Raw genomic sequence first — 18,279 nt, forward strand, 5'->3', positions numbered from 1 at the left:
CTCACTGAGTTGCTTAGGGCCTTGTTACATTGCTGAGGCTGGCTTTGAGCTCTTGATCCTTCTGCCTCAATCTCCCGAGCCATTGGGATTACAGGCATGCGCCACTAGTCCAACTCTACTCATATTCTTAAACTTTCTAATTTGCTAATAAAGCTTAGACTATCCTCTGAGTTCCAAGACCCACTAACTGGCCCCATTGTCCCCTTGAACCAGCCCCTCATTCCAGAAACACTGGACTTTCCTCTGCATCTGCCCTTCATCTACCCTGGACCCCACTTTGGGGAGCATGGATGAGGCCCTATAATAGCCTTTGTTTTTCCATGTCTCTGCTTAGACCTCTCCTTGGTTAAGCTCTTTTTTGTCTGCTTTCAGCTCCATAAGGGCAAGAGCCCTTATCTCAGTACCTCAGTGCTTGGAACAAGGTTTGTCATATAGTAGGTGCTCAATGAGTGCTCACTGAACAAATGAAAAGGGTGAGAAGGTACCTGTTAAAGGGATAGAAAACTTGATTTTGTCTTGCCTTATGCTGAATGAACATTTCCTTCTCAAGAGAGCCAAATTTTATGTGTGTGTGTGTGTGTGTATGTGTGTGTGTAATCTGATCCTCCACCTGAGAGCCTCCCTATCAATTAATCATGACTGGCTATTTGCACAAAACCTTTCCCAAAGCACTTTGCATGGAGGGCCAAGCTGCTTGCCCTGCCAGAGCTGTGAGCTACCTTCTGGCTGACTTGGGCAGGAGATTCACATCCATGGCTCTTGCTGGACTGCTGCCCCCACCCCTCCACCAGGACCCCAGGACAAAAGCCAGGAAGTACCAATGACTCCCCATTTTCCATTTCTCTCTTTTTGTCCCCCATATTTAGGTAAGAAAACCTGTCCAAGAAGAATGGTTGTCCAAGGGTGCAGTACAAGTCAGGTCTCTGGTTATTTCTGCTCTACCATAGACCACGGTCCCTCCTGCCCTCTCGGGTGACATAAGGCCCCATGGTGCTAACACAGACCCTGGATGGTGAGCTGGACTCTACAGGAAACTGCCCATGACTGGGGAGGGTTGAGACATGTACCCCAGATCCTTAGGTCATCTTGTCTGTCAGCTATTTTCCTTAGTAGGCAATTATTGCAACTGACATCCACCCCAGCTGACTGGACTCTAAATGCAGGAAATTATCCCAGGTATTGATGGCTCATTGGTCAGGCATTTTGTCTTTTTTACTGGACCACAGTCTTTTCTCTTTGCATTCCTAATCTATTCCTCTTTTCACAAAAGCCTTCACCATCTTTTACAAGGCCCATCATGACCACCAGCCCTGAGTCAGCCTGACTCACAACTTCAGGGCCCACTGCCATGAAAGCAGGCAGAATGGCAAAGCAGAGGAACCTGCATGTGGTTTGGTTCCGCCTATGTGATGAGTTGTTTCTCCTGGGTTAGGCTTTCAGGCCTGGCTCATCACCAAAACAGGGGAGGAGGGGCCAGGTCAGCTGGTACAAACAAAACAGCAGGGATTGTGCAGAGGGAAAAATCCTAGGAGGCACTTGTGGGTAAGGATCCAATTACAAGAATAGGGAAAAACTGTGAAAGATGTTGAAATGTAGTGGGTGTCTGAATAACTTACCTACACAGGTTCTCTCTGCCTTTTGTTGTCTTTAACTAGACTATTTCTTGACTCTCCAAAGATAAAAATTAAACTGTAAAAAACTTGGGGTGGGGATGTAGCTCAGTGGTAGAGCACTTGTCTAGGCATGCACTAGGCCAGGGGTTCCATTCCCAGCACTATGGGAAAAAAAAAAAAAAAAAGGCAAATTGTGAAACTGTGTCTGGTGGAATGCAACTGACTATCCTTATGACCTGACCAGTTCTGTATTAAGTTTTTTTGTTGTTGTTGTTGGGGGTGGTCCTGGGGATTGAACCCAGGGGCATTGAGCCACATCCTTGGCCTCCCTTTATATATTTTATTTAGAGAGAGGGTCTTTCTGAGTTGCTTAGGGCCTCCCAATGTTGCTGAGGTTGGCTTTGAACTTGTGATCTTCCTGACTCAGCCTCCCCAGCTGGGTCATTTCTAAAATCATTTCAGCATTCCTTATCTGACAATCACGTGTGATCATTTGAGTTCTCCTTTAAATCGATTGCAGTATTTTAGTAGTTCCCTCATGAACTAATAACTTAAATCTCATCTTTGACACATACTAATTTTATATTATAAGAGAGTCAGGATGACATACTCTTCTAAAATTTTCGGTAAGCTGGGTGTGGTAGCCCACACCTATAATCCCAGTTACCCAGGAAGCTGAGGCAGGAGGATCAGAGGTTAGAGGCCAGTCTGGCAATTTAGTAAGACACTATTTCAACTTAAAAAAAAGGTCTGGTGATGTTGCTCAGTGGTAGAGAACTTGACTGGCATGTACAAATCCTTGGGTTCAATCCTTGGTACCATGAAAAAAAAAAAAATATATATATATATCTCAATAAATATGGACAAAGCCTGAATGAGCACATTCTTATTTTAGAAACATTACTGCTGTAGAGAGAAAAGGTATAGAAAGATGTACAAGAAGTCATCTGTGGGAAAAAATGGAAGGAGGAGGCACTTATTTGTCTTTTTTAGATCTTTTTGTACCATTTTAATTTTTTAACTGTATTTAAAATTGTTCAATTTCAGTGGACATTACCCAGGCAAAGGTTTGTGTATCATTTATGGATCATTTAAAATACTTTTTATAAAAATAGCATCTACTTTACAATTGTTTGTTCTTCTTTTCTCCCTCCCCCCACTTTTTTTTTTTTTTTTTTTTTTTTTGGTACTGGGGATTGAATCCAGTACCACTAAACTACATCCCCTGATTTTTTATGTTGAGACAGGGTCTCAGTTGCTGAGACTGGCCTTGAACTTGTGATCCTCCCAAGTTGCTGGGATTGCAGGCATGAGCCACAGTGCCCAGCTTTAATCATTTGTTAAATTGTCTGTTCAATTGTTTGGACTTTTATGACTATATGTTTTATTTTATAATTTAAAAAAAAGCCCAATACATATTATGACAAAATTTTGTAAATTTCAAAGGAAACAGTAAAACAAACAGTCAAAACTACATCTTGGCATATTGCTACAAAGCAGCTGTGAGCAGCCAGGGTGGTTATGACATCGTTGTGACATGCTGCTGCCCTCAGGGAAGAGGTTCACACTTTACCACAGGCAAAGGATTCCAGGCACCAACCACACTCATCTTGCATCTGGAAGTGTTCAGGTGACAGGACTTCCTGCACCTGCCCCCTGGCAGTCCAACTCCGGGAACACTCCATGGAAGATCCTGCCAGAGCAGGAACATCCGTTTCACCTGCCCCTCCTCCCCTGGCAACTTGAGAGGCATCTGTCCTCAATGGCTTGCAACTGAAACAGGAGAATCACTGCCAAACCATTTCTTGCACAACAGTGCACTTCGGAGGAACCACACAAAATTTTTGTCAACTGAATTGTATCTTCCTCCTGACTTACATGATAGTCCAGATATGCTCTGGCTTCCGTGTTCATGGGTGGATCATTATTGGTAATGGCTCCCAACACTTCATATTCTTTGATTTCCACTAAATACCTATAAAACAGCATTTACTTCACTATGCAAGGGTAGAAACTTCCTTCTAGGAATTCCTCCATCAAGCAAACTCGAATGTTTGTCTCTGCTGTTTTCTTAGTGAGGAGCAGATAGAGAGAGGTGGCTGGGGGTCTATCTATGTCTCAGCCCCAACAGCCTCCTCCACTTCTGGCCTGAGTGTGTGTAAGCCTCTGCATTTGGCACATCTGCACACAGGTGTTTCATTCATGAACTCCTGACCAAGGAGGTCAGAAAAGAGGGAAGACATTGGCCTGGGGAATCCCCTGGCTCATCATCACTCTCAGCTGGCCTGACAAGGACTGACCTTGGCTCACCAAGCACAGAGCCTCAGTCACCTCCCAAATCACGAGACTGGTACCCTAGGGGGACAAGAACATCTTATCAAGCTGCAAGTCACCGCTTATCAACTGTCATGGGAAGGCAGAGCCTTACCCTCGTGCCATTCCTCAGGGATGTTTGAGCCCAGACCTTTCCATTTCACTCTCTCCCTGAAGGCCTTCAGGGGCTCCCCACTGTGTCCAGGATGCAATCCACACTGCGTGGTCTGGCCTTGAGTTTCCTTGTTTCTCAACCTGGTCCTTGCTATGTCTGTGGTACCATCTATACACTGCTGTGTACCTACCCCTTCACCCCACACACCAGGAGTCCAACTCATACATGGTCTGCAGGCTGTTTTCCAAATCTTTATAGTTGCCAAAAATACCTCATTTCAATGGCTGCCTCTTTCTTATTAACTGATGCCATCCAAAATGCATTTCCACAGATGTAGATGCGGGCCAAACCTATGTTCGTTCTAACGCAGGACCTTACCCTGGTGATCATCACACAGCCCCTGGGACTGCACCTGAATGAACATCACGCAGACCACTTTCCAGAATGGTTCTCTTCCTGTGAGCAGCTGCAGATCCTCCCCCACCTCCCAAAAGCTCACTGCTGTGGAGCAGAGGCAGTTAGTTGTATTAGGACACATCACAGCATCTCGCTGCCAAAGTGACAACTACAATTATGTTTTGGCCGACAGCTGGAGATGAGAGAATATACAAACAACTCAGGCCTCATGCGTGCCCATGAATCAGCAGTTCGTGCTGTCTGCCCAGTTAGTAGGTAAGTTGGGCCCCTCTGCCAGTCAAAATCAGGCCCTCCTGTGGTGGGCAGTTTACTGCCTACAGATCTCTGGTTAGCACTCGGGACCCTTGGGTGAAGTCCTCCATTGGAAGTGGAGGCTACCCTACCCCCAGGACTTAGGAGAACAGAAGAGTCAGGGTGGTCAACCCCAGGCAAGGCCCAGCCTTGAGGGAGAGATACTTGGTTCCTAGGCAAAGGCAGAGGCAGGCAGGTCAAACAAAGGGCCAGGCTGCCCAGGAATGAAGGTTATCATGCTGGGCAGCCTGAGACATTATGTGTTGGTAATTGGTAGAGGGTCTTCCATGAGAAGCCTCTGTGCTACAGACTATGAGCCAAAGAGTGTCAGTATAGGGGCCAAAATCTAGTAGTAGAACCACCTCCGCAGGGGCAGCAGCTTCCATGATTGCCCTTCCAATGGGCAGAACACTTGTGCCTCAAATACATCATTTTAGTTTCAACACAATCCAGTGAGTGGATTCTGTTATTATACCCATTTAACAACTGAGGAAACTTGAGTCCCAGACAGCAATTTGCCTGAAGCCATGTGGCTGGCAAATGTAAAGACAGAATTTGAATTCAGATGATCTGGCTTCTGGCTTAGTTAGTTTGTGTCTTGTTGTCCTGGTTTGTCCCACATTTCCACCTAGGGTGAGACGTTAGGGCCTCCAAGAAGGCTTTGGCCTGGGAGCCAAGATGTTACTTACCAAGGAAAATAAACAACAGCTATTTTGGGTGACAGGTGCTGGGCTGTGGAATTAGGAAACAAAAAAGCTGCAAGGATTTCCTCATTGTACATTTTTGCATGTTCAGCAGGAATAAGCGTCATTGGGAAACTGCTGTGTGGCTAACATCACCCTTGGAGACAGAAGGCAGGAGTGGGAACTGTCCTTTCTCTGCCCCTTATCCCCCACTGTCCCCAGAGCTTGTCTCTTAGGTTTGACTTTATCCCAGCCTCTGGAATGGATGCATTGAGGTTGTCAGATCTCTTGCAGGAGTGCTACTGCCCTTTGCTGGCCCCTTGTCAGCCCCTTGAGGACAGAACCTGTCTGTCCTCATGTTCTGCCAAAATTCATGCAGCTACAGGCGAGGGATGAAGCAGGCTAACAACTTTGCTCAACACACCTCCACACGAGCCTGAAAGGCTGGTGGGGCTGGGGACGCAGGAGCGTTTGTATTTCAAGTGGCGGCTGCCCATGAATCACCAATTTCATTTTGTGCTCTCAGCTCGGCGAAGGCATCATTTCCACTAGCCTCACATGGAGCTGGCGGCCAGAGCCTCTTAGTGGGGCTATAAATAGCAGATCATCAACTCACCTCTTCTGAGCTCATCACAGGCTCCTTGGTTTACTGTGTGTCTTCCAGCTGCCTGCACATCACTGTCACTCAGATTTCCCAGGTGAAACCTGGCTGAGAGACCCAGGGCACGCTTTGGAGGGGCTGCAGGGTTTTGGTTCCCAGAGCTTTACAGGGTGATAGTGAGGGCAATGGCAGACTTTTGAAGAGCTTGACATTTAAGACGTCATAATTATAATCTCGGGTCTCTGTGCTCCTCTCCAATTAAATGCAGCAGCAAGGGACTGTCATTTCTCTACAAGTCCTAGAAATCAAAGGCAAAGGAGTCACCCAACACATACCAGAGAAAGCCACACGGAATGGGTAGCAACAAATGAAAGGGTTCATGCCTTCCTGTGGACTCATCTCCTGACACTGAATGAAATACTTAGGGCTCAATGGCTTCAGCAGTGAGATGGCACTTTTCAAAATGCCTCCTAGTGCTCTCATACTGGGCACTCCCTGTGTGTCAGGCACTGTGCCCAGCTTCCACATGCTGCATCTCATCAAATCAACACAACAGCCTGCGCTTTCTACCTGCATCTACTCACAGATGCAGGTGCCTTGTCCAGAGTCACACAGACAGGATTTCAGTGCAGGGCAACTGCAGAGTCCTGTCTCAGAATCCTCACCCTTTCTGCCTCTCTTAGAAAAGAATTGTGTGTGTGTCCATGTGTATGTCCCCACATGTATAGGACCAGGGATCTGAACTATAGTCTTAGTTTCCCAGCTCCACACACTCCAGGAATGTAAGTAGAAGCCAGATGCTCACAGATTCTTCATCTTCCAAGTCTCTGGCTCTTTTGGCACCCTGAATGTCCCATGTCACCATCTTCTTCCTGATTTTCTTTTACCTTTTCCTGCAGGGAGAGTACCAGTCTCCAGGAAGCTCTTCTGGCCCCCCTTGATGGTGTTCCTCATAATTTTCTCCTCAGGCCCTACAAAAGGCAGAGTCAGGCGGGACTCCCCTCAAGGCAGCCTTATCCAATCTTCTTCCTCATTTGCCTCTCCAGAGTCACAGTCCCATGTTTAAGATGGGATGTTTTGGAGAAGATTTCTTGTCCCTTCTCAAATCACCCGAAACAAGATCTCAAAGGGTAGAGGCCAGGGTCTCAATTTCTAAAAACTTGCCCAGTGATCTGTCTAGCCATGATTAAGAAACCCTTAAGTCAACAAAGAACAGAGGGAGCTCAGAAATAGAGCACTTGCCTAACCCGTGGAAGGCCCTGGGTTCAGTCCCCAGTATGACCAAAACCAAAAACCACCAAGAACCCCCTTGTCTAACTGACCTGGGCATCCTAGGGCAGCCTAGATCCAGCTTCTCTCTCTGAGCTCTCTGATGCATGACTGATATATGTATATAACATTTTTTTTTGTACTGGGAATTAAACCCAAGGGAGCTTTATCATTGAACTACATCCCCAGCCCTTTTAATTTTTTTATGTCAAGACAGGTTCTCACTAAGTTGCTGAGGTTCACCTTGAACTTGTACTTCTCCTGCCTCAAACCCAATTTGCTGAGATTACAGCTATGAACCATCATGACTGGCTGGCTTAATGTTTTTTTGTTTTTTTTTTAAAATATTTATTTTTTAGGAGGCTGGGGATGTGGCTCAAGCGGTAGCGCGCTCGCCTGGCATGCGTGCGGCCCGGGTTCGATCCTCAGCACCACATACAAACAACGATGTTGTGTCCGCCAATAACTAAAAAAAAAAAAAAAAAAAGAAGAAAAAAATAAATAAATATTTATTTTTTAGTTGTAGTTGGACACAATACCTTTATTTTACTTATTTTTATGTGGCGCTGAGGATTGAACCCAGGGTCTCTTGCGTGCTAGGCGAGCGCTCTACCACTGAGCCACAATCCCAGCCCCTAGCTTAACGTTTTTAAAGCACAGTTTATCTCCTGCCACTCTCCTGCTCAAAATCCTTAGGTAACTCCCTACTCCCTGCAGGAAAATCTGAAGGCTTTAGAGTGGCATTCAAGACCCTGCTCATGAGGTTTATCAATTCTGCCAGCTGGCTCCTTTCTCCCTCCCCCAGCGGAGTCACTTTTCCCTATATCAGGTTCCTGACCTGGCTTTCCCTCCTTGGCTTGACTGGACTTCAGATGGCAGTGGGGCTCAGTGGAACACACTGAAATGGCAGTTATCCTCCCCAAGACGTTGAGCCTTCCTGGAAGAGCAATGAGGAATGGCTGTTGGACATCCCTCATAATTCAAGAGCCATGTGTTCTGTTCTACATGAAGGGGTTTTGAGTGGTCTTCAGATGAAAGGAGCTCCTTGGGCAGACAAAATACCACTGTTGGAAGCAGCCAGCACCCGAGAGCAGAAGAGGTGGGTCCATGGTGAATTCAAAGGTGCTAACAGGGCTGGAGACAGAGCTCAGTTGGTAGAATGCTTGCCTTGCATGCACAAGGCCCTAGGTTCAATCCCCAGCACCACAAAAAACTAAAAACAAATCATTTGGACTTTTTCTATTTCCCATAAACATCTATCCAAAGTAAAATAAAAAGTGACTATTTTGACAAAAAGCAAGAGTTATTTCACAGCACAGCCTGGAAATTGTCATCTGAAAGTGCTTCTGAGTGAACTTCTGGTTCACAAACTTCCGGTTAAACATGGCAGAAGATTCTGTCTTGAATCTGTCTACTCCTTCCCAAAGCCCTACTAAAAACAACTAGAAAGGAATAAAAATGGGTATAAACAACAAGGTCTCGGAGACCAGGGGAAGAGATAGGAACAGATGAAGGATGTCAACACATTTTTGGAAGGTGGGAAGGGAGGAAAGAAATGGTGAGTCACACGGCAGTGTGGAGGAAGCGGAGGCCCGTGCCTGCAGCAAGGTTCCTGGGAAGGAGCAGGCCAAGCTGCTGGGGAAGGGAGGACCAGGCTGTAAATGGCAGGATCCTGGGGAGGTCAGGTGAAGTGGGCTGTGGGCTGATTACACCTGCCTGCTCCTGCAGGACACCTGGAGTTCTCTCCCTAGGGACTTTGGATCTGCATATCAGACACTCTTCTGGTTGGGTATGAGGAACATAATTGAAAATAAATGGGAATAAATGGAAACTAGATACTAAAAAGTCCCTTTTTTCCTCACCCTGCTTGTAGAAAGCCAGCAGCCAGGTACAAACCTCACCGCCGAGGCTGAAGGCTATTGGGACCCTGAATGAAAGATACACACTGTGCAGGGAAGTCCAGCATTAGACAAGCCTTGTCTAAGCATGCTGACCATCCAGTCATCTCTTTAGGACATAATCCTTTAATATGATCAGAGAGCCAGGATCTCCAGACAATTAAGGAACACCTCAGACAGGAGAGACAGGTGTATGCATGTGTGGGGGTGGGGGTAGGTGGGAGGGAAAGAACTCATAAAAATTCTCAGGGAGAGATAATAAGATCTACACCTGAGTTAATTATCATGAAATTTCAGAATATCAGAGACCAAAGAAAAGTCCCTAAAAGAGCTGAATGTGGTGGTACACCTCTGTTATCCCAGGGACTTAGGAGGCTGAGGCAGGAGGAGTGCAGATTTCAGGCCAGCCTCAATAACATAGCGAGAACTTGTCTCAAAATAATAATAATAATAAATATATTAAATAATAATAATATTAAAAGGGCTGGGGATGTAGCTCATTGGTAAAGTGCCCCTGGATTTAATTTCTGGTACTAAAAAGAAAAGGGGGGAGGTGATGAAGAATTAGCCATCTACAAAACAGTCTTCCAAAGCTCTAAAGATATTACGGAGCTTCTGTAACCAGATCCTTTGCTCTGCCTGTAATCGGGTCTGTGAATACTTCTGTTCATCAGTGCTGTGCTTCAAATTAGGCACTCAGACTCAGGATCTCATGGAATGGCCTAGGGCGTGCAGAAGAGCAAAAGAGTGAGTACAGAAAGTAAAAGCAGACCCAAACCTCTGTTATAAGAACACCACTCAAGGTTTCTGACAGAGAAAAGACTTGTATAATTCAATAGAAAAACGGTTACATTTACAAGAGGCTTCAACATTCATCCATTGGTACCAAAAATTCCATCTTATATGAATATAAATAATGCCTTAACCAACACAAAGCAGAAGTAATCCTCACTACCTGTGCTGTGAGGAGCAGCATAACTTCCAGTGGTAGGATGCCTTTGGGGAATATAATTTCCCTTGCCTTGTGATGTTAATTTGAGGCAATTATCATAAGTAGACTAAAAAAAGTTTTGCATATTATTTGTCCTTGTGAAAGCTATGTGTTGGAGAAGGAGATTGTAGAGAAACCCAACCGGGGAATACTATGTGGTCCCTCCATTCCTACAAGTTCTTACCTGCTGATAACCAACTACAAGTTGAAAATATTCCGAAGAAAGAACAACATCTCCTTTCTTACCAATTATTCCTAAAACAATACATTATAACACTATTTACATAGCATTAACGTTGTGTTAGGTGTTATAAGTAATCTAGAGAGGATTTAAAGATGATTTAGAGGCAGTAAGATGACAAGTTTGAGGACAACCTGGGCAATATAGTGACAGCTGTCTCAAAGTAAAAAATTAAAAGGGGCTAGGGTTGTAGCATAGTGGTAAAACACCGCTGGGTTCAATTCCTAGTACCAAATAAATAAATAAAAATATTTGGGAGAATGTACATAGGTTATATGCAAATACTACACTGTTTTATGTAAGGTTCTTGAGGGTCCCAGAACTGTGGATACTAAGGGACAACTATATTCAGAATATAGATACTTCTGTAATAGTTCTAGATCCAAGACTGGGAAGCTTACCTTCTTCCAGAGAGATCAGAAAACCAGTTTCGAGAACTCAACTCACTCAATATTTTTAATGTACCTTCATATCCAGTTTTTGAGATAGGATGGGCAAGAGTAAAACCACTTCTCCAGTTCATTTGGTTATTTTAGAATTATTTTTTTTTCACATATGGAGGAAAAATAGCTCCCCATCCTCTTTGACACATGAATTTAAGTTACTTGCTGAGCTTTCTGGTGGAAAGAAAAAGGAAACCTTGGAGCCTATGGTTCTTGTTCCCACCACCCAGTAGGAGGCCTGGCTGAGACATTTCCAGGGGGGATTGCTCCAGTTGGATTGGCCCTGCTTGGCATGGATGAAAATCAGAAGAGCTGAAAGTGGCCAGAGGGTAAATAAGGACTAGCTGTATTTCCAGCCCCGTGTTTCAGTGCCAGGGCCTCTGGGCCAGAGGTTTCTACAGAGCATCAGCCACACAGCAAGGGGCTGCACAAAGAGAAGACAGGCTGCTTAAGAGAGTCTGGAAATTCAAGAATGTGTGTGTAGTGATTGCAATAACTATTCACCAGATTTAAAGGTTAAGCCTGCAGCTGGTAGGTATGGAAACTTAGGTATAAACTTTCTGGAGGGTAATTTGGCAAAGCATAGTAAAAGCTTTCAGAGTATACATGTTCTTTTGAATCAGGAATTCCACTTCTAGGAATTTATCAGAAGGTGGGGGGACCCTAGATGTCCATAGATGTCTAGTTAAAAGGATAAATCACAGTGGCAGTGATTAAATATTTTTATTACAATTTTTAAAACAAGAAAATGTTCCATTTTAGAAGGAACACGGCAGAAATGTAGTTATGAACATTCCTACATGTAATGACAATAAACTTGCAAACTGATGCATTCAGTAAAACCAGAAGAAAACTGCAATGTCCCAAGTGTTATTAATTGCTGCCAGGCTAAGGATGTGTAGCTCAGTGTTACAGGACTGGCCAGGTTTGTGTAAGACCCTGGGATCCATCACACCCCCACCCCGCAAAAAAAAAAAAAAAAAAAAACTGCCATAGAACAAGAAACCCAGCGAGGACCCTTGAGTCAGGAGAGCCCATACAGCTTCAGAGAGCTCAGAAATCTCCAGGAATTATTCCTTTTCAAAAGGGCAGGATATCACTTCCAAAGAGAGCTAGGAGAACAAGGCTTACATTGAACAAATCAAGATTTCTAGGGGCTAAGGGTGTATAGCTCAGTGGTAGAACACTTGCCTAGCATGTATGAGGCCCTAGGTTTGACCCCAGCATAGAAACCAAAACCAAATCCAAAACCAAAACAAACAAACAAACAAACAAATAAATAAAAACAGAAGAATGATTTCTTGGAGAGAAATCAATAGATTTCAATGATGAGTCTTGGAAAGCACTGGGAAAAGTAAAACTTGTGAAAGTGGACACACTCTCTTCAAAATAAGGGTTATGATGAAACCTGGAAAACAGAGATGGACAGAGCTCTAAAATCTGGAGAAGAGGTGGCTCCTCAGAAGGACCATGTGTGAATTTTTCCATCTGTCAACCCAGAGAGCTATACTTGACACTCCACCACTTCTTCGGGAAAACAGTCACCACCATAGACAGTGAGCAACACCCAGAATACACTTAATAGAAGAAAATTCTATCCAGCCAACTGATCCTCAAGTATAAGGCCCATAGACAAACATTAAAAAAAACTATAAGAGGGGCTGGGGATGTGGCTCAAGCGGTAGCGCGCTCGCCTCGCATGCGTGCGGCCCGGGTTCGATCCTCAGCACCACATACCAACAAAGATGTTGTGTCCGCCGAGAACTAAAAAATAAATATTAAAAATTCTCTCTCTCTCTCTCCCTCTCTCCTCTCTCCCTCTCTCTAAAAAAAAAAAAACAAAAAAAACCAAAAAACTATAAGAAATATAGAAATATTCTCATAAGCCCTTTCTGAGGAACCTATTAGAACCATGGACCAACCTCTGAACAACCCTGAGGAAATCAGGGTAAAAGGATTTTCCTTGAGCACTGCATGAATTTAACTGTAGAAACAAAACTACAACAAATAACAGAGGTTAGGGGAAGAGATCAGAATGCCAAAGTACCATATTTTAGGTAGCATACCCAGAAGTCATCGATACCAGAATCAGCATTAAAAAAATAAAGAAGGGCTGGGGTTGTAGCTCAGTGGTAGAGTGCTTGCCTAGCAAATGTGAGGCACTGGGTTTGATCCTCAGCACCACATATAAGTAAATAAAGGTCCATCAACAACTAAAAACAATATTTAAAAAAATAAAGAAAAAACAGAACCAACCATGGAAGTGCACACCTGTAATCTCAGCTCCTTGGGAGACTGAGGTAGGAAGATTACAAATTCAAGGCTGGTCTGGGTAAATTAATGATACTTTGACTCAAAAAAAAAAAAAAAAAAAAAAAGACCTGGGGATGCAACTCAGTGGTAGAGCTGCTCTGGGCTCAATTCCTAGTACTGGGAAAAAGGAAAAAAAAAAAAAAAGCCAATCTAATTCAAACATCAATGCAAAAATTTAAATAAAATTTTAGCAAGCAAAATCTAAGACTACACAGAAAGAATACTACATTGTGCCTAAATGGAGTAGTTTCATTTAGGAATGGAAATTTGACTGTATATTCTAAAACCTACCAATATGTCATAATATTAATAGTTCTAAATAGAAAATAACATGATTATCTTTGTAAATAATGAAATTGTATTTGATATAATCAAGTACTTTTTTGAACCACTGAGCTACATCCCACCCCGCTAGCCCTTTTTTAACTTTTTTTTTTTTTGAGAGAGAGAACCTCACTAAATTGCTGAGGCTGACCTTGATCTTGTGATCTTCCTTCCTCAGTCTCCCTAGTTGCAGGGATTACAGGTGTATACCTGGTTAGTGCCTCACTTCTAATGAATAGAATAATCAAAGTGATGGTATGTCCAGTGACCTGGGAGTCTGAAGCAGAAGGATTACAAGTTTGAGGCCAGCCTCTGCAATTTAGTGAGACCCTAAGCAACTTAGTGAGAACTAGTTTCAAAAAGTAAAAAGAACTGGGGATGTGCTTCAATGGTAAAGTAATTCTAGGTTCAATCCCCAGCACCCTAAATAAATAAATAAATAAATAAATAAATAAATAAATAAATAAATATTTTTTTAAAAAAGTGATGGTATGTGACCTGTGAGTCCAAAGCAATAAAATATTTTGGGGCTGGGCATGGTAGCACATAACTATAATCCCAGTAGCTCAGGAGGCTGAGGCAGGGAGAATCATGAGTTCAAAGCCAGCCTCAGAAATTTAGTGAAGCCCTAAGCAACTCAGTGAGTCTCTAAAATACAATAAAGGGCTGGGGATGTGGCTCAGTGGCTAAGTGCCCTTGAGTTCAATCCCTGGTACAAAAAAAAAAAAAAATTGGCTTTGTCTTCCTCTTTCTTGGTTCAGTTTCTCTGAAGACCCTGCCATGTGAAGACCCTCATCAACCCTGTGTAGAGATTCATGCAGTGGAAAACTAAGACCTGCTACAAATAACTACGTGAGTGTGCCATCTTGGAGGTGATCTTCCAGCCCCAGGCAAAAATTCACATAACTGCAGTACCAGACAACAAGTAGACTGAAACCTCACCAGATATTGAGCCAGAACCATCCAGATAAGCCACTCCTGAATTTCTGATTATCTTTTTAAGTCTCTAAATGTTGTAGTCATTTGTTATACAGCCATATAACTAATACAGAAGGCAAAATAAAGATATTTTTAGACAGACAAAAGGAAAGAGAGAGTTCAGAACCAGCAGACCTGTACTAAAACAAATTCTAATGTAAAGTTTTCAGGTGTAAGGAAAATGAAATCAGATGGAAGGTAAGAGCTAGATAAGGAATGATGAACACCTAAAATGGTAAATATATGTGTAAATCTAATGTTTTCCTTGATTTTTAAGTTACTGAGACTGACCTCAAATTTGTAGTCATCCTGCCTCAGCCTCGGAGGTCGCTGGGATTATGGGCATCCACCATTGGGCCTGGCTATTTCATTGGATTTAAAAGTACATTACAACAATAAGAAGGCATAAATATGGGCTGGGATTATGACTCAGTGATAGAACGCTTTGGTTCCTGGATTCTCAGTACCATATAAATAACTAAAGATATTGTGTCTATCTACAACTAAAAATTTAAAAAAAAGAAGGCATAAATAAATGGAGAGATATACTATACCATGTTTATGGATTAGAAGATTTAATTGATGTTAATTCTCCTCAAATTGATCTATAAGTTCAACACAATACCAATTAACATATCAGCCACCTGTCTTCCCCCAAATTAACAAACTGATACTAAAATTTATATTGAAAAAGCAACAGACTAGCCAGACGTGAAGGTGCATGCTTGTAATCCCAGTGGCTGGTGAGTCTGAGACAGGAGGATTCAAAGCCAGCCTCAGCAAAATCAAGGCACTAAGGGGCTGGGGCTATGGCTCAGTGGTGGCGCACTTGCCTGGCATGTGTGAGGCACTGGGTTCAATTCTCAGCACTACATATCAATAAATAGGATAAAGTTCTATGAACACCTAAAAAGATATTTTTAAAAAATCGAGGCCCTAAGCAACTCAGTGAGACCCTGTTTCTAAATAAAATACAAAATAGGCTAGGGATGTGGCTCAGTGGTTAAGTGCCCCTGAATTCAATCCCCGGTACTAAAAAATACCCAATCAACCAACCAACCAAACAAACAAACAAACAAAAAACAGACTAAAATAGTCAAAACTATTGTTTTAACAATTTCATAAAAGAACACAGTTGTGGGACTTTTACAACCTGATTTTAAGACTTACCCTAAGCCATAGCAAGGTTGGCAGACTGACCTAGAGTCAGAGGTAGCCTGTAATCTGTTTTTGCCAGAATTTTAAGCTAATTTTAAGCTTTTTAAATGATTGGAAAAGAAAAAAAAAAGAGGTGGTGAAACTGACTTTGTCTTTCTTATAAGTACTTTAAGAAAGTCTCAGTCATAGCCAGTCCAACTGGTGCACACCTGTAATACCAGCAACTGTGGAGGCTAACGCAGGAGGATCACAAGTTCAAAGCCAACCTCTTCAATTTAGCAAGATCCTGTCCCAAAATAAAAAACAAAAAGGGGCTGGGATATAGCTCAGTGGTAAAGCACACCTGGGTTCAATACCTGGTACCAAAAAAGAAAAAAAAAGTTTGAATCATAAAAACAAATTAGAAACAATAAACTGCTTAGTAACTGGTCTTTTGTGAAATGTTAATACTAAAGTTTTTTGGGTTTTTTTTTGGTACCAGGGATTAAACCCAGGGGCATTTTACCACTGAGCCACATCCCTAGCACTTTTTAAAAAAATATTTTAATTAGAGACAGGGCCTTGCTAAGTTGCTCAGGCTGACTTTGAATTGGGGATCCTCCTGCCTCAGGCTCCTGAGCCGTTGAGATTACAGGAGTGCGCCACCACATACCCAGTTTAATACTAAAGTTTTAAAACTACTTCACATTTTAATGTATAATGTTAACAATTTCACATTACAAAAAATGAATACCTGTTAGTGCACTTTTTTTTTTTTTTTTTTGGTACCAGGGCATTTAACCACTGAGTCATATTCCAGCCCTTTTCATTTTATTTTAAATTTTTAGACAGGGTCTCACTAAGTTGCTTAAGACCTTGCTAAATCTCTGAGGCTGGCCTTGAACCTGTGATCCTCCTGCCCCAGTTCCTGAGTTGCTGGGATTACAGGCATGTGCCACTGTGCCTGGCCTATTAATGTGCTTCTCATTCTTAAAACACATGTCTAAATTTGCTTGCATATATGTGTATGTATATACATATGCCGCATCATTGATTGCCAGAGACTATGCTAAATAAATTAGTTGCTGCATGACCCTCAGTATTTTCCCATCCTATAGGTTGGGTTGACTGTATAGCTGTAGCTGCAGTTCACAAAGTCTGGATTCCTGTTTCTGGTCCATCCTCTGCACTGTATAATCAGGTGACCAAGAATTTGACTCAGAATCCTCGACAACACTGTTTGTCTTTCTTTCTTCCTTCCTTCCTTCTTTCCTTTCTCTTTCTCTCTCTTTAGAGATGGGATCTCAATATGATGCCCAGGATGGCCCTGAACTCTAGGTATTTGCCACTGTTCCTGTTTATTGAATGCTTTTCACATTTGGTATGAATTGTCTGGAGCCTTGATTCTGAGCATGCAGGGGTGGGCTTGGGAATCTGCCATATTAATAAGACTATAAGGAAGTGTGATCTGCATTTTAGGAACTGTAGCTCTGGGCACCTAATCTAGACTGCAGGGAAGAAGCTGCATCTGTGTTTGGTTTCATACTCTGTTCACACCTCTTCTTGCTGGAGTATGAGTAGCTGCCTTCCTATTAATGTAGTCAGATGTTGCTGAGCCTGGTGCTAGTCCTCATGAGGTAGAAGAAATAAGAAACAGGTAGATAGGAAGGACAAGGAAAAGATTTGAATTCAGAAGTTCTATCATTCCCTAAATCCACTTCCCTTCCAGGCCTGTTACTCCCAAATTCCTGGGAAATCTGTAAATCTACCTGTGCACTGTTAATTATCACCCTAAAGAGATTAAGCAAAGAGAGATAACATAGCTTGAGGAACATGTAATTCAGGAGACTTTCAAGTGCTATCTATTGATCAGATAATGAAGTCCATATTAGCCTAAGAGATTGACCAAACCACCAGAACCCGTCTTGAGATCACCAGTCTGATATCATTCCTACATATCCAGCCTGGACAATTTAGTGAGAGCCTATCTCAAAAATAAAATAACAAGGTCTAGGAATGTAGTTCAGTGGCAGAGTGTCCCTGGGTTCAATCCCAAATACTGCCCCCCCCCCCCAAGAGTTGAGAATCTCCCCAAAATATCTTTTACTCTTGAGATGGCCTGTATTATCCCTTGAATGCGTATCTACTTTCTTAAAGGGGTTTCACTAAGTTGCTTAGGGCCTTGTTTAAATGCTGAGGCTGGCTTTGAACCTGTGATCCTCCTGCCTCAGCCTCCTCAGCAGCTGGGATTACAGGCATGCGCTGCCAGAGCAGGGCTTTGAGTTTGCTCTAGTTTATCCTCAGCACCTAGCAAAGTGTCTGGCAAGTATTCATTGGATGGATTACTTACTTCAGGCCTCAACCTGAGTGGGGTGTTAAGACCCCTGGGAATAAATCAAAGAGAGACCCCAGGCAGCTACATGTATAGATCCCCAGAAATTAGGGCATCCCTCTGTGGCACAGGCCTCTGCTGTCGCTCAGGATAGGGCGGTGCCTGGAGACCTCGCAGGGCAAAAAGGACACAGCACAGTTCTATTTGGCATCCAGCTGCCCACTGGAGGTGGGGGTGCCTGGACTCCACTGGCGGACCTCAGTTTTCCCATCGGTTTTCCGTGGGGTCGATCCCGAGCCGCCCTTGCAGTCCAGAGTACA

The 18,279-nt window shown here is 43.2% G+C and overlaps 1 long non-coding RNA gene across 1 annotated transcript; it reads left to right on the forward strand.

Annotated features, from left to right (window-relative positions):
* The first annotated feature begins 3,678 nt into the window (after nt 1-3,678).
* Nucleotides 3,679-17,307, forward strand: LOC120885423 (uncharacterized). The gene is made up of 3 exons (XR_005728034.2): nt 3,679-4,713; nt 8,132-8,401; nt 14,274-17,307. It is a non-coding gene; the product is annotated as an uncharacterized LOC120885423 (long non-coding RNA).
* The last annotated feature ends 972 nt before the right edge of the window (nt 17,308-18,279 follow it).

Source organism: Ictidomys tridecemlineatus, chromosome 1, assembly GCF_052094955.1.
Source record: "Ictidomys tridecemlineatus isolate mIctTri1 chromosome 1, mIctTri1.hap1, whole genome shotgun sequence".
Lineage (NCBI taxonomy): Eukaryota > Metazoa > Chordata > Mammalia > Rodentia > Sciuridae > Ictidomys > Ictidomys tridecemlineatus.